A 15,685-nucleotide genomic window follows, 5' to 3' on the forward strand; every position below is an offset into this window, starting at 1 on the left:
GACGCCAAGGCCTCTGTTTTGCTCTCGGTTCACATTCGTGCTCTTTAAACCAGTGAGTCATGCATTGGAAATATGTATGAAATAAGCAAGAATATGTCACCGAGTTATTTCTGGTAGTTCAATACACACATCCAAGGACATCACGTGTTTGAAAGACAAATTTTTAAATGTGAGAGGTTTATACATAGCAGACAGTTGTTTTCTGTAAGGAAAAAAAAAATATGGTGTAAGAAAAAATGGATCCTGGTAAAGTGATTAGGTTTAGGTGAAAGGGATAAAATATTTCTTCCTGCTCTCAATAGGACAGTCTCTTCAGAGGAAATTGCATAAATTCTTAGTCACTAGAATTAGCACAGAACTCTGCTTGCCAAAGTTTAGTGTTAGGAAACAAGTGGCATTCAGTCTGTTGTAGAGCTGTCCCACCTCGATGGCAAATACGAACTTTATATCTAAAAGCAAACAAAATCCGTCCTTTTTCTATATTATTGTTTGGAGACAGGGTCTTGCTGTGTAGCCCAGGCTGGCCTTGAGTTCACAGTTATCTGCCTGTCTTAATCTCCCCATAGCTGGCATTAACAAGTGTGAGGTACAGCCGGGCGGTGGTGGCGCACGCCTTTAATCCCAGCACTTGGAAGGCAGAGCCAGGCGGATCTCTGTGAGTTCGAGGCCAGCCTGGGCTACCAAGTGAGTTCCAGGACAGGCTCCAAAGCTACACAGAGAAACCCTGTCTCGTAAAAAAAAAAAAAAAAAAAAAAAAAAAAAAAAAAAAAAAGAAAGAAACTATGGTGATGTTTTATTTGTGAAATGTGATTTTATTTGTATGTTAATAAATAAAGTTGCCTGGGGGTCAGAGCTAATAGCAAGCCATAGCAGAGCCAGGCGTTGGTGGCGCACGCCTTTAATCCCAGCTCTTGGGAGGCAGAGCTAGGGGGATCTCTGTGTGTTCAAGGATACAGCCAGCATGGAGACACACGCCTTTAATCTCAATACCAACCATAGAAGACCTGGAGGTCTGTACAGATGGGCAGTGATGAAGAGGTCATGTGGTTGGGTTTACAGCCAATGAGAAGGCAGAATAGAAAGTCAATAAAAAGCACAAACACACAGGAAGTAGCTCTCTTTCAGAGAGGTAGGACAGCAGCGACAGTGAAGGGTAAGGTTTTTAGCTCTTAGCTACTGCTCTGACCTCTTGGCTTTCATCTCTGTATTGGCTCTGTGTTTCTTATTTAATAAGACGGTTACATCTACAAGAAACTCTTCCCTTCATGCCTTCTTAAAACCAACCTTAGTGAACTAAGAAACTAGAGGATGAAATAACTGTGAAGTTTTATCCTGAGAAAGCTGAAACCTAAAACAAGCCACATGTAGTTTTTCGTCTGATAAGTACCAAGGAAAGACCATATCACTCACAGTCCCTCAATCATTTGTTCAGCTTTCACCAGTTGGACACTTACCGTGTGTCATGTGTAAATGTCTTGTACACTGAGGAAATAGCCAGGCACCCAGCTAAGCCCCCCAACATCCACGTGGAGCAGACTTGTATTCACTAACTGATTGAAGCATGACAGAATTTAACAAATAATAAGTATGACAATGAAGGGCATGGAGGCCAATAGCGGTGGGACTCTTTCTCATCTGAGTGGAGGGCAATGTGTGACAGAGACCCGAAGAGCTGAAGTTCAGTTGACACCGAGGAGTGGGATGATGAGATTGCAGCAGCAAAGAGTATTCAAGCAAGAAGAAGATGGTTTCAATGACAGGCTGAAAAGAGAACAGGGTCCTGGGAAGCTGGCAGAGTTGCACAATTGAAACACCAAGAGAAAATCACAGCAGATGTGACTGTGGATGCCGAGAAGATGTGGAAAAGCCAAGCTGGATATTATGGGCTTTCTCCACATTATTACAGTGATTATTACAAATCACTGTAAGCTGAACAGAGGCATAATCAGATATATGTTTTTAACAACTAACTCTTATGGTGTTGTGTAACAGTTTCCTCTGATGTTTCAACATTCCATCCTGCAGGAAGCTCCTTAAGCAGGAAGGGAAACGGGAAACAACTCAGAATAGCTTCAGGAAGTTCCTGAAACTGACCAGATTCACTAGGCACTTCCTTGACAGAGTAAGAAATAAAAGCTGAGAATCCCTCTCAGATGGAAGGAAGCAGACCAGCTGCCTGGAAGAAGAAACTACTGGAGGTACCTGGAAGAGGTTTGGAATAACCAAGGCACCTGGAAAGCATACTCTCCAACCTGATGAGCTACCTGCAGACCATGCAGTGTGCTCTAGTTTACCAGCTTTGTGAGCTGTCACCCATGCTGGAGTGGAATTTGGTGATATAGCTGTCTTAGAAGCATTTCTGCTCCTGTAAGTAACCCCTCACCCATATTCCTGGATGTAACCCTAATAAAATTCATTGGCTCACCTAGTTGGACTTTGGTGGTATCCATACTCTGGTCTCTTCCTATCTGGGGCAAGTAGATTTTTATGTTGTGTCTGCCCAGAAAAAGTGTTGTCACACAACATATGGAAAGAATTTCATAGGAAGAAAAAGAAAGAGAAAGAAAATGTCTTGAGTCTATTGATGTTCTCTGGCATGTTGATCCAACTTGATGGCTATGGGGAAAGGAATGCAAATCAGGTTGGAATGAATTGCAGAAGGCTTATCAGTAAGTCAAAGGCTGTTTCCAGACAAGTGTTCAGCATCTGGATGGAAGGGTAGACATAGAATGGGAGGAAGAGAGGGTCTCTGAATCTTCTGCAAATTATTTTTAAAAGGGAAATGAGACCATTGGGGTGAAAGTAATTAGCATGCATTATATATATAAAATTTTCAAAGAACAAATTTTTAAAATATCGAGATTAAAAACTCTTGATTATATACAATATATATACAAATATGTTTATTTATATATATATATGTATACACACAGAGACACACACACATATTATTCACTTTTATACTTTAGGATTCCTACTTATTTGGTTCTTGTGATGGCAATTCTTGGTTGTCAATTTGACTATATCTGGAATTAATGAAAACCCAAGTGGCTAGGTACACCAATGGGGGATTTTTTTTTTTCTTAATTAAGTACTTTAAAGTACAAAGACCCACTTTTAATCCACATCTTTGGAGGTGGGAAGATATACCTTTAATCTGGGCCATACCTTCTGCCAATAACCTAATAAAGGACATGGAAAAAGGAAGCTGGCTCTCTTTGTCTGCTTCCTCTCACTTCACTAGCAAGTCCATTCCTTCACTGGCAGTAGAGCCTGCTTTTTTGGAACCTGGCATATACTAAAGGCCAGCTGAGACATCCAGTCTCAAGGACTGAACAACTACTGAATTCTTGGACCTGCCTTTGGTAGACAGCCATTGTTGGACTAGCTGGATCACAGCCTGAAAGCCATTCTAATAAATCCCATAGATATAGATAGATAGATAGATAGATAGATAGATAGATAGATAGATAGATAGATAGATTAATGAGAGAGAGGTGAGAGATTCATCCAATAAGTTCTGTTCCTCTAGAGAACCCTGACTAACACAGTGTTCTTTCCTCTAGGATTTTGTATTAAGTAGAACAAAATGGAATATATAATCAAAAGACTTTCTGCTCAGGGTTATGGCAGAATAAAGAAATTGCTATTACTCAGAAGAAATGAGTGAGACACACTCAGTAACTGACGAGCTCAGGTCATCTCCATTTTTCTGGGAAGTCAAAGTGCCCTCAGTTTTATGTGTAATAATCTTAATATGATACAAAGAAGTAATTTTCTTTTAGAAGTACAAGAATAGAAGAAAAGGTTGTTGCTTTTAGGCAACCAAGCGGTAATACATACCTTGGCTTTATCTTTGTTTGAATGCCTGGAGTCCACCCTTCTTCTGAACATTTATGGAGTGTCGTAATTGTCAAATCTTGATAGGAAAAACATCTACACAAGCATGATAATGTCAGATATTCACCATCCCTAGACATTCTGTAGAGGGGGAATAAGTATATTTCTGAGGCTGAATCAACCAGATGCACCCAGCTTGTATTATAAGTCAGGAATTAGTGACAAAAAAAAATAAAAATAAAAGAAGAACCAAAATTGTGCTTCAGCACTAAGGTGGTAGCAGCGCAGCATCTGCCCTTCAGGATCAGCAGAACCTGCAGCAGCAGCAGCCAAACCTAGACATCACTGCACTGCTGTGGGTGGATGCTCTGCAGCTGTGGCACTCGCGTTTTCTCCAGACCTGTGACAAGATCTACTTGGGGCTTTGATTCTTGATGCATCCAAACAAATCTCTCCATTCTGCCTTCTGCGTAATTTTAGACCACGCAATACCCTTTCAATTGATTTCTACATAGGCATACGGCCTTCAAACTAGACGTCTTTGATACTAAAATTCCATTTCAACAACAAAGGATGAAGAGTGGGGGACTATTAATGGTTGTGTGACCAAACAAGGCAGAGGTGGGAGGCGGCCAGGATATCTCAAAGACAAAGTCGGCCAGACAGTGACACAGTCAAGATCAAGCACAGCACGGGCTGCTCCAGCTCTCTCTTTGTCTCAAAGAAAACTATTCTTCTTGTGTGTAGGGAAGGGATTTTGTTCAGGAGATAGCAACAGTTGCCTTGGTATAATTTAGATAGTAGGGGTCCTGAACAATTAGTTACTGGAGCATGTGCATACTTAAGCTAATCAAGCCAGTAAACAATGCCAAGAATTTAACACGCAAAGAAGTTTTCAAAAACAAAGATGATTAATACCGTTGGAATGTCAAAACCATGAAAGACATTTAAATCTATGGCCTCTCTATGTGAAGTATGAGCATTAAAGATGCCAAATTTTCTATGAGAATCCTGATGAAGTAGTGAACAATGTCAACCATTCCCTTCCCAATAACCAAATTTCTTGGGCTGAAAGATCTTTGAGGGATCTTGTTCAAACACATTGTTCCTGTTAGGAAAACCTTTTCATGTTATTCTGTAACTTGACAGCAGTAGCTGTAGCCTTTCAGAATACAATTTCCATGCCAGCAGACTCATCTTTTTTGTTTGTTTGTCTTGTGTTGTTTGTTTTGTTTTTCAAGGCACGGTTTCTCTGTATAGTCCTGGCTATCCTGGAACAAGCTCTGTACATCAGGCTAACCTGGAACTCACAAAAATCCACCTGCCTCTGCCTCCCAAGTGCTGAGATCGAAGGCATGAGCCGCCACCACCCAGCTAGCAGACCCATCTTTAAGACTAAGTCATTAAATTATGAATGGTATTAAGATGTTCCACAATCCTTCCCTCTACCAATTTCAAGCATTTTTTACCCACCAAACCAGTATCCTTTTTTCCCCCAAGTACTGGGGTTTGGTCTTATGCCCACATGCATGCTGGGCAAGCACTCTACCCCTGAGCTGTCTACCCAACCCAAAGGATACTTTGATAGTCAGTACTGAAATTATTAATCAATGTATGTATTTCTGTCTGGGGTTTAACAACTACTTGTGTAACTTTCTAGATGGTCTTTGTGAAGAAGCTACTCCAAAGTTCGTATCACTGGTACTAGATAGTCCAATTCCATAATTGGCCCGAAAGCATCTTCTTTCACATAAATTATTGTTATATCACATCTTTAAAGAGGTACAAATCTCTACCATATGATATTTAACATTTTTCCATTAAAATAATTTAAAGAACCAAAGAACATTCTCTAAGTATAGTTGGCGGATTTAGCAGTCTGCTTTTCTGTATTTTGTGTAGTTGAGATGATTGGCTTCCTTAGGAAACCCCTATCTTCATTTAGATATTTGGTTCATCACTGAGTTTCATCCCTCTAAATTTACAAAGGAATGAATGGCTTTTCACCAAATACACATGGGTTGTTGTTGTCAGTCTTTGAGACTATGATGAATAGCGACAATTTCAAACTCTAATGTTCGTTGTGATTCTTTGAGCTGGCATCTCCATGGTCTTCATGACGATAGATATGCTCCCATTAACAGAAATGACTTAGAAATCTGCCAGAGCTGAGAGGACATGGCATCGGAAAGGATGCATGCCAAAGGCAACTCAAGAACAGGACTATGGTCTGCACGTGTGACATTCCCCCAAGTGTGTATGGTAAAGGCCTGCTTCTCAACTTGGCACTGTTGGGAGGTACCTTGGAGCTTTAGAAGTGAGACCTCAAGGGAGGTCCTCAGATTATTGAAGGATGATCCCAAAGATGATTTTCTGGACCCTGTTAATTCCTTCCCTCCCTCCGTCCTTCCATTATCTGTTTCAATTCCTGGCCGTGAAGTAACTAGTTTGCTGTCCTTTGTATTTTCCGCTATTGCCTCTGGTCCCTCCTCCAGAGGCCTAGGTAATGGGTCTACCTGATCATGAAAACTCTGAATCTCTAAACTATAAGCCAAAAAAACACCTTATATCAACTTACTTTTTGTTAAATATTTTGTTACAGTAGTAGGAAGTTGGCTAACATCAATAAAGGAGAAAACTTAGTGTTACCACAAGTCAAAATGCAGAAAAGTAAAATTTCGTAATTCCAAACTCCAGTTCCCACCTATTCCTCATGTGATTCTCTTCTGATATAATCCAAACATCAATCAGTGAGCAAGACTGGCTCATCGACCATCAATCATTGCAGCCTTGCCTGGGAATCCTGCAAACATTGCCACAAAGTGTGATGGCCTCCAACATGCCCTTGCTGCTAATTTCATTCTCCTGCCCCATTCTCAGCAGGGCAGACACAAAAATGACTTGGCAGTACTCCATGACAAAGGTTGAGTTCTTTGAAAGGAGACTTCACTTTGTGCAAGCAAATCAATTTCTTTTTCTCATACACTAGAATGCTTCTGATAGTTCATTAGTTTCAGCTTCTAACACCACTTGTGAGCTCCACGACGACACCACAGGACCCCACAGCACTGTCACTGTCAGTAGTGTGGCATTGCTAGAGCTCCTGGCAGCATCAGGGACAAACCGAGAGTAACTGCATTCAGTGGGGCCAGCCTGCTACAAGAAGTATGCACAGGGACTCTGACATGTCCACTCATCCCTGAACTCCACACTGGCCTCACTCTCACCCTACAGTCTGGTTTCACAACTTTACAGAGCATCTGATCACAACCCTAGCACGGATCTCCCTACACTCCAGGGACATACACACGCTTAATTGACACATACACTTGAATATCTGTGTAGGTGAAATATAAATGAAGAAAGCCAAAGTCTCTGTTGCGCTAACACCTCCCCCATGTACTTGTTTCCCATTCTTCTCCATTTTAATTAGTGACAAATTCCATCACTGCAAACAGAGCTCTTTACTTTTTACTTCCTTCTTAGTCTAAGAATTTGCATCCAAACTTCCAAGAAATCTTGTTGACAGCACCTCTGAAATAGATCCACAGTCTGATGAGGCCTGATAGTCTCTCTCCCCACTTCCCTGGGGCAGACTGTCACTGCTTCCCAAGGGACAATAACAGTGACCTCTTTCTTAATTGATCTCTCTGATTCCATTCCCTGCTCCAAGACCTCCACTTTGTAGAGTTAACCCTTTAAGGCACAGGTCTCTGGTGAAGCAAACTTTCTTGCCCGTTTTTCTGACCGAGTGACCCCTAATGGTTGCAGCATGGTAGTCAAGGCTTTCCTCGGTCGGTCTCTCCCTTACCTCCCACCTTCATTTCATGACCAACCCTTCTCTCTCTTCCTGTACAGATCGAATGCTCTCTTTACTTGTCTTACATGTACCAAGTATCCTGCTAACATTCAAGTCAAGTCAGAACCTATAACCTTCTCTTACTTCTCTCCAGAACCGCAGGGATGTCTACATTAAATTTCTTCCCTGTGGAGCTGTTTTTCTACCCATCTGTGCTCTATTTTTCTTCTTCCCATTTTCCTCCATTTCTTTTTTTTTCTTTTCTTTTCTTTTTTTTTTTTTTTTTGTTTTGTTTTGTTTTGTTTCCGTGCACATTTTCTGTTGCTTCCAATTAGATGGCACTTCATTTAAACCACTTCTGCTTATTTGGCTCACTTCTATGTCATGTTACTTTTGGTAACAGCCCTCTTAGAGCAAAGAAGCAAAGTAAGAAAAGAAGAAGGGAAGGAGGGAGGAAGAGACCGAAAAGGGGGATACATGTGAGAACCATGAAATTTGAGAATTTAGAAAATAAAATTCAGAGAAATTTGAAAAAAATTACTGAGTAGTCTCCAAAACAGAGGCAATTAAAACCAGAAGTGCTCATGTCACTGAGCCCAAAGGAAGCAGCTATTTTAAGCCGAAGAGTGGTTAACACTGCAATATGCTCCAGAGGAAAGGCCAGCAAAGTATGAGAGGAGAGGGCCAGAGAAGTGAGAGGAGAGGGCCAGCAAAGTGTGAGAGGAGAGGACCAGAGAAGTGTGAGAGGAGAGACCAGAGAAGTGAGAGAGGAGAGACCAGAGAAGTGTGAGAGGAGAGACCAGAAAAGTGTGAGAGGAGAGGGCCAGAGAAGTGTGAGAGGAGAGACCAGAGAAGTGTGAGAGGAGAGGGGCCAGAGAAGTGTGAGAGGAGGGGGTCAGAGAAGTGTGAGAGGAGGGGGCCAGAGAAGTGTGAGAGGAGAGGGCCAGAGAAGTGAGAGGAGAGGGCCAGAGAAGTGAGAGGAGAGGGCCAGAGAAGTGTGAGAGGAGAGGGCCAGAGAAGTGAGAGGAGAGGGCCAGAGAAGTGTGAGAGGAGAGGGGCCAGAGAAGTGTGAGAGGAGAGGGCCAGAGAAGTGAGAGGAGAGGGCCAGAGAAGTGAGAGGAGAGGGCCAGAGAAGTGAGAGGAGAGGGCCAGAGAAGTGAGAGGAGAGGGCCAGAGAAGTGAGAGGAGAGGGCCAGAGAAGTGTGAGAGGAGAGGGCCAGAGAAGTGAGAGGAGAGGGCCAGAGAAGTGTGAGAGGAGAGGGGCCAGAGAAGTGTGAGAAGAGAGGGGCCAGAGAAGTGTGAGAGGAGAGGGCCAGAGAAGTGTGAGAGGAGAGGGGCCAGAGAAGTGTGAGAGGAGAGGGGCCAGAGAAGTGTGAGAGGAGAGGGCCAGAGAAGTGAGAGAAGAGGGCCAGAGAAGTGAGAGGAGAGGGCCAGAGAAGTGTGAGAGGAGAGGGCCAGAGAAGTGAGAGGAGAGGGCCAGAGAAGTGTGAGAGGAGAGACCAGAGAAGTGTGAGAGGAGGGGGCCAGAGAAGTGTGAGAGGAGGGGACCAGAGAAGTGTGAGAGAGGAGAGACCAGAGAAGTGTGAGAGGAGAGACCAGAGAAGTGTGAGAGAGGAGGGGCCAGAGAAGTGTGAGAAGATAGAACGTTAAAGAACTAGAGTCGGGGGAGGAAAGGCTTTAGAAAGGCTATGCTAACCAACAATGTCAGACTTTAGAAGAATCAAGGAAGCTTAAATGACCATGGAATTTATAAAACAGAGATTATAAAAACAGTTTTTGTACAGTGTTAGTAGTGAGAATCCCAATGCAATAAACACAAGAAAGTATGAGAAAAGAAAGAAGATAGCGAGGTCTTAAAATTCTTTGAGGAAAACCTTCAATAGAAATAGAAAGTGAACAATTGAAGTGGAATATGGAGTTACTTTGGACATTTTTTAAATTTATTTTAATGTTATCAGTAGTGGATTATGCACGTGTGCTGCAGCATGTGTGTGGACAATTTCAGGAGTCCAATTCTCTTCTTCCACTATGGACTCCAGGATTGGACTCAGATGGTCAGGCTGACATGACAAGCCTTTGACACACTAAGTCATCTCTGCAGCGCTACTTAGGACACTTGTTTTCCAAATGCAAGAGATAACACCATTCTGATAGATGAGTGAGAGCAAGTATGGCAATAGGTACACTGGTCACACAAGGAAGTGTAATTGTAATATATACATGTGTGTAAATATACATACGTATATACACATGCATACACACATATACATACATGAGTGCTCCATTCCATTCCTCCTCGCTAACTCGAAGACATGATTCTTGATTCTCTCCTATCCCATGTCTGAAGATCATTGCTTGTTTAAACTAAAAATTCAAAACTTTCCACTCCACATTGTATCAACTTTTTCTTTACTACATTTGGAAGCAATAAGTTTACTTTATGCTATCAGATATGATCAATGACTCCATTTGTACATGAAGCATATGCTTAGCTTATTGGTGTTTGCTACAATAGTCCATAGCAAAGAAATGCTGCTTTTAGTAACTGCATTGTTGCATAGCATAGTAAAAGGTCATGAGTAAAACAACAGTCCAGACTGTAACCACAAAAAGTGAGTGGGTAATATTGCATGGGAACAAGATCTTTGAAAGGTTAAGGACATGATGGGTCAGGATAGTGAAAATATGCTGTGGGATGTTCTGTATGCTGTGAATGTGTTGCTCTGATTGGTTGATAAATAAAAAGCTGATTGGCCAGAAGCCAGGCAGGAAGTATAGGTGGGATAAACAGACAAAGAGAATTCTGGGAAGAGAAAGAGTAGAGTCAGGAGACGCCAGCCCGCCGTCCAGGGAGCAGCATGTACTGGCACACAGATAAAGCCACGGAACATGTGGCAACATACAGATTAACAAAAATGGGCTGAGTTTAAGTGTAAGAGCTAGTCAGTAGTAAGCCTGAGCTAATTGTCAAGCAGTTTTAATTAAAATAAGCCTGTGTGTGTTGACTTGGGTCTGAGCAGCTACATACATACCTGTAGAGAAGCAGGGTAGAATCACTAACAGTATGGCAGGATTAATGTTACCACAAGAAAAGCAAGTGCTAAATCTTTACAAATTAATGTGACATGCTCTAATGTCCCTGGGTGGTTTCTCCTAGAAGCAGGCAAGGTGGGAAGACCACCTGCCTGAAGTCATTTTAATTGGGCATTCAGACTTTGCATATCCCCTCATGCCAGATCTTGACAATGCCTATCAGTTTTACGACGTCTTACCATTCCTACCAGTAACAAAAACATATATCTGATGGTGCCCTGGTCTCCACATCCCAGAATCACATAGCATCTTTGTGATGTTTCTTTCAAATTTGCTATCTCATCCCATACATCTAAAAATGAAATGTTTCCATTTTTAAGTTGCATTTATTGATTGATTGATTCATTCATTCATTCATTATGTGTAGTGTGTATGTGAATAATTAGAGGTATGTGTGCATTGTGACATGTTTGAAAATGGTCAAATACAACTTTTGGATGCTGTTATTTCTGTTGCACAGCATACTCCAGGTTAACTGGCTTGAGAGCTTCCCACCCTACAGGTTCTCCAGGCTCCACCTCTCACATCACTATAGGAGGTTGGCATTAAACATGCACATCACTGCATTGTTTTATTGTAAATGCACCTAGGTCCTTCTTTTTTAACCAAACTTGGGTCACTAGGCTTGAGTAGCAAGTGCTTTTACCTGCTGAACCTTCTCTCCAGCACTTGATTCTACTTTCTAGCTCTCAGATTTGCCTAAACCATAATACTTATTACATAAGTTTACTTCAAATTGCTGTGATTTCTAGTATGGATCTTACTGACAGCTTTCTAACTAGTACTTCTGCTACCTTTCTCCCTGCTGGTTTCCATGCTGAAGGCTGATTACAGCAGAAATGACTGAATAACTAGAAGAAGAGGCTACTAATTAGACATTTTTTATCATCATCATTATTATTATTCAATTTTCAATATTTCTAGTTTAGGAGAAATGGCTTGCATATGAAGTTTCAAGAAAGCAGATGCCATTGTCCTTCATGATAACCCAAAAAGAGCAGGGATTTTTTTTCTATCTATTAATATCTATGACATTACCATATAGTATCAAACTATCAATTTAATACTTTCACTCAGGGCTGTCAACCTTGAAGAAGTAGTGTAGAAGGACTTTTAGTTGTGATGCTCAACAACAGCACTCTCCAGGGTCTAGAGTATCCCTCAGGACAGAGATGTGTATGATACCTGCTGTCATGGTGGCATCCTGAGCATATTGTTCTGATCCATCACCTTGGCTGTGACTCTAGCTAATTAGACTCCACTGCTTCTAGCAGGTTTTCTGATTCTGGTTCTTCAACCATCGTTTTGCTTGTGGAAATATTTCTCAATCTGTAGAAAATCATATTAAGCTAGCTAATACCATGTACCACTGCTGATAGTGCAAATGCTAATTGACACAGGTCATTAGAGAGATCATTATAGTAATTTAGAGTAAAAAAAAAAAAAACAGTAGGGGCTGTAACCAAAACAAAACCAACATGATAGAAAGGAAAGGGTTATTTCATAGTGAGGAGTTAAAGTTCATTAGAATTTGTCATTAACAGAGATTTAAAAGGATCTAAGATGATGGTTTGTAGCCTTAGTGAATACAGTTGGTTTTCAGTATATACAAGCACAACAAAGATTAGAGAATAATAGGAATAAGAAGTTGGGCAGAAGGCTGGGGTGGTGAGATTTGTGGCAGTGGGAACAATCACTGTTTTACAGAAGTTGACTGAGGGTTTGAAGATAAGGCTATGAGAGCCATAGAGTAGACAGATGGATGAATCTGTGTGAAATGTCAAGGATAAAGATAGAGTGCTGAAGTCATCAGGAACTGAAATCATGAGAGGAAATGAGATCACTCTCAAAGAGTTCACAGCATGAGAACAGTGGGTCGAGGATGGACATCTGGAGGATGCCATAATTTAAGAGATGTGTTTAGGAGGAGAAGTCTAGAGAATAAATCACATCCTTCTGGACCAGTTTCTTTCCTGATGCGACGGCTTGACTTTAATTGCTCTATCACTCCCGTGGACACGCTGTGCTGTTTGAAAATCATTTTCTTTTCTGCAGAAGCTCCTTCCCTGTGAGCAGTGATTTTGAATGATTATTATCTACCTAAGACTCAAACCCAACATTCTTTTCTGGAAGCCTCTAAGAGTCATAAATTTTTCTGCCTTTTCGGCAATTCTGTCGGGGGAAAATCTCCAAAGGTAACACAATGAAAAGACTTGCCTGTTCCTAACAGCCCCACATAAATCCTTCTGTTTGTGGATTCTCTGCTTTCCCCAGGGCCATGCAGAGCGTATGGGTTATAAGGAGTACAATCCTAATTCAAAACACAGTAAGGATGGTTTGAGCCACAGGGATATTACTAGTAATTCCCTAAGCATCCAGCATTCTATTTTTATCTGTTGTCTTACAGCAAACAAATGTTAGTTAAAGATGGGGATTGTGTTGAGGTGAAAATTTTTCATCGGCTTTCTAAAATGAATTTGTTGCTTGAGCACATGCACCTGCAGCTGACAAAGAAGTGATTTTAAAATAGAATAACAGAGAAGTGGGCTTTATGTTTGGGGGGTGCAGGGAGCTTGGGCTTGGAGAAGAATCGATTAGGGTTGGAGAAGGATTGAGGAGGGATCGTATCCCAGAGTCTCAAAGTAAGACAGGGAATTCCTCATGAATGCAACAGGGAAGAAAAAGAAGGGTAGTGGTGGTGACCATCCAGATAAAGAAAACACCTGAAAACAAAACAATTCAAAGAACCAGAGATGGAAGTGATACACTGTCACAAAGGTAGACTCAAAAACAAGCCTATTGGGACGGCAGAGATGGGTCAGCGGTTAGAGTACTAACGCCCTTCCAGAGGACCAGGGTTAGTTCCCAGTACCCACATGGCAGCTCATAGCCACCTTAACTACAGTTCCAGGGGATCCAAAGCCCTGTTCTGGCCTCTGCCGACACCAGGCACTCAGGTAGTACAACAACATACCGGCAGGCAAAACACCCATCCACATAAAAAATAGTAGTAATATTTTTTCAAAGACAATAACCCTAGCGGGAAGAGGGGGCAAGGTCTCGGGATTACCAGTAACATAGGAGTTATTTACAATGTAGATAACTTTTTACAGCAAGGCTTGCTTCACTTAACTGAAGGGAAAAGGCATCAATGAGACTCTGGGACACATAAAGGAACAAAGAGAACAGACTAGCTCTTAGGAATCATTCATGCTTCGCTGAAGCAAGGTCTATAAGAAGGCCAAGGCACAAAAGGCAGAGGAAAGGACGTTTATGTCAACTGACACCGGTGGAGATTGAGTGAGTAAAGAGGTGAGGACACCCACTGATGAGGCTCTTGTCCAGCCATTTAAGTCCTTGGCAAGAGCTGTTTCTGTGCAGGGATGAGGGAGCAAGGCAGAAAGCAGCATGCTGTTAAAACAATGAGAGAAGAGAAATGGTAGGGATTAATCAAGCACTGCTAACAACAAGACAAAATTTGAAGGAGTTTTCTTTCTTCAGAAAGAGATTTGAGCATTATACACACTTATCTTTATGTGACTGATGTAAAAATCTACTTTGAGTTGCTGAAATAACTGAGGAAATATATTGACTCTATAAGGCCAAATGATCTAGAAGTCTTAGGAATACTCTAAGAAGTTCAGTTTTTCCAATGAGTCTTATTCATGGGTTAATGGTAAGGTAAGCTTCCCAGAGAACCCACATTTTCTTCACTTAGCAACTGTTGCTTGAATAAAGGAAAAGGCTGTGGTAGATGATGAAACAATCATCTGGTGATTCCACCGATTTGTCTTTATATTCACTCTTTTAACATACCCCTGGGTCTATTTGAAATACACTCCCTCCCTTCCAAATGCAAGAAGTTCAAAATCCTTAATGGTACCTAGTTCCTAGATAAACTCAGTGTGCCGCTCTTCATGGCAGGTACAGTCTTTAACTATCACTGTCTCCAACATCCAGTATGTTTTGGTGGGAGAAAACATACTGAATCCTCACCTGTGAGACAAAGCAGAATTAAACTCAGAAGTGTTCCCTAGCCACTCTCACTGAAACTGTTCCTGGAGCAGCTCTCCAGAAGAGTTCCAAAGCTCTAAGCCCTCCATTCCCTGTCTGAGATGGGCAAAGGTACAGCTGCATCATCTAGTTGTTGACTACTTTGGCAGACAACTTTCTGATGATGTGAAATAGAACAGACAGAGCAAAAACTTGAAGAGCTAAGTTAATTTTAGCCAGGCTTGGTTGGGTGTTTTCAGCAATACTCTTCACTTCAAAATTGCACAAGGAGCCAAGCAGTAGTGGCACACACCTTTAACCCCAGCACTCGGGAGGCAGAGGCAGAAAGATCTCTGTGTGTTCAAGGCCAGCCTGGTCTACAGAGACAGGCTCCAAAGCTACACAGAGAAACCTTGTCTCAGGAGAAAAAAAAAAAAAAAAAACACTGTGCAAGGATGCTAGAGAGACAGTTTGGCTGCTAAGAGCACTTGTTGCTCTTCTAGAGAACCTGAGGCTGGTTCTGGGACCCATGTTGGACTGTTCATGTAACTCCAGCACCAGAGTACTGACACCCTCTTCTGGCCTCTGAGCGCACCTGCACACACATGGCATATACTGATAAGCGTGCATATCAATACAAATATTTTTTATTATGAAAGATTTTTTTCTTCCAGCCTATATCAACTGCTAATACATAAAGGTGTTTATATGAGTTGTCAACAAAACTTGAAGTTAAATTTTCATTTCTTAGCATCTCAGCTTAGTGTTCCACCCATGCTTCTAGCCCTCTGTACCAGACATTTTCCACAAAACCTTATGATTTGCAAATAGAGTTGCTTCTTGTCTGTAGGCTACCTTGAATTCCCCCAACATTCTCTGGAATTCAGTTGGATCTGTGATTGTTACATATCTACCACTGAGCCAATGTCCAGGTCAGAGTGAGAATATGAGGTCAGGGAG

Source organism: Peromyscus eremicus, chromosome 9 (genome assembly GCF_949786415.1).
Source record: "Peromyscus eremicus chromosome 9, PerEre_H2_v1, whole genome shotgun sequence".
NCBI classification, from domain to species: domain Eukaryota; kingdom Metazoa; phylum Chordata; class Mammalia; order Rodentia; family Cricetidae; genus Peromyscus; species Peromyscus eremicus.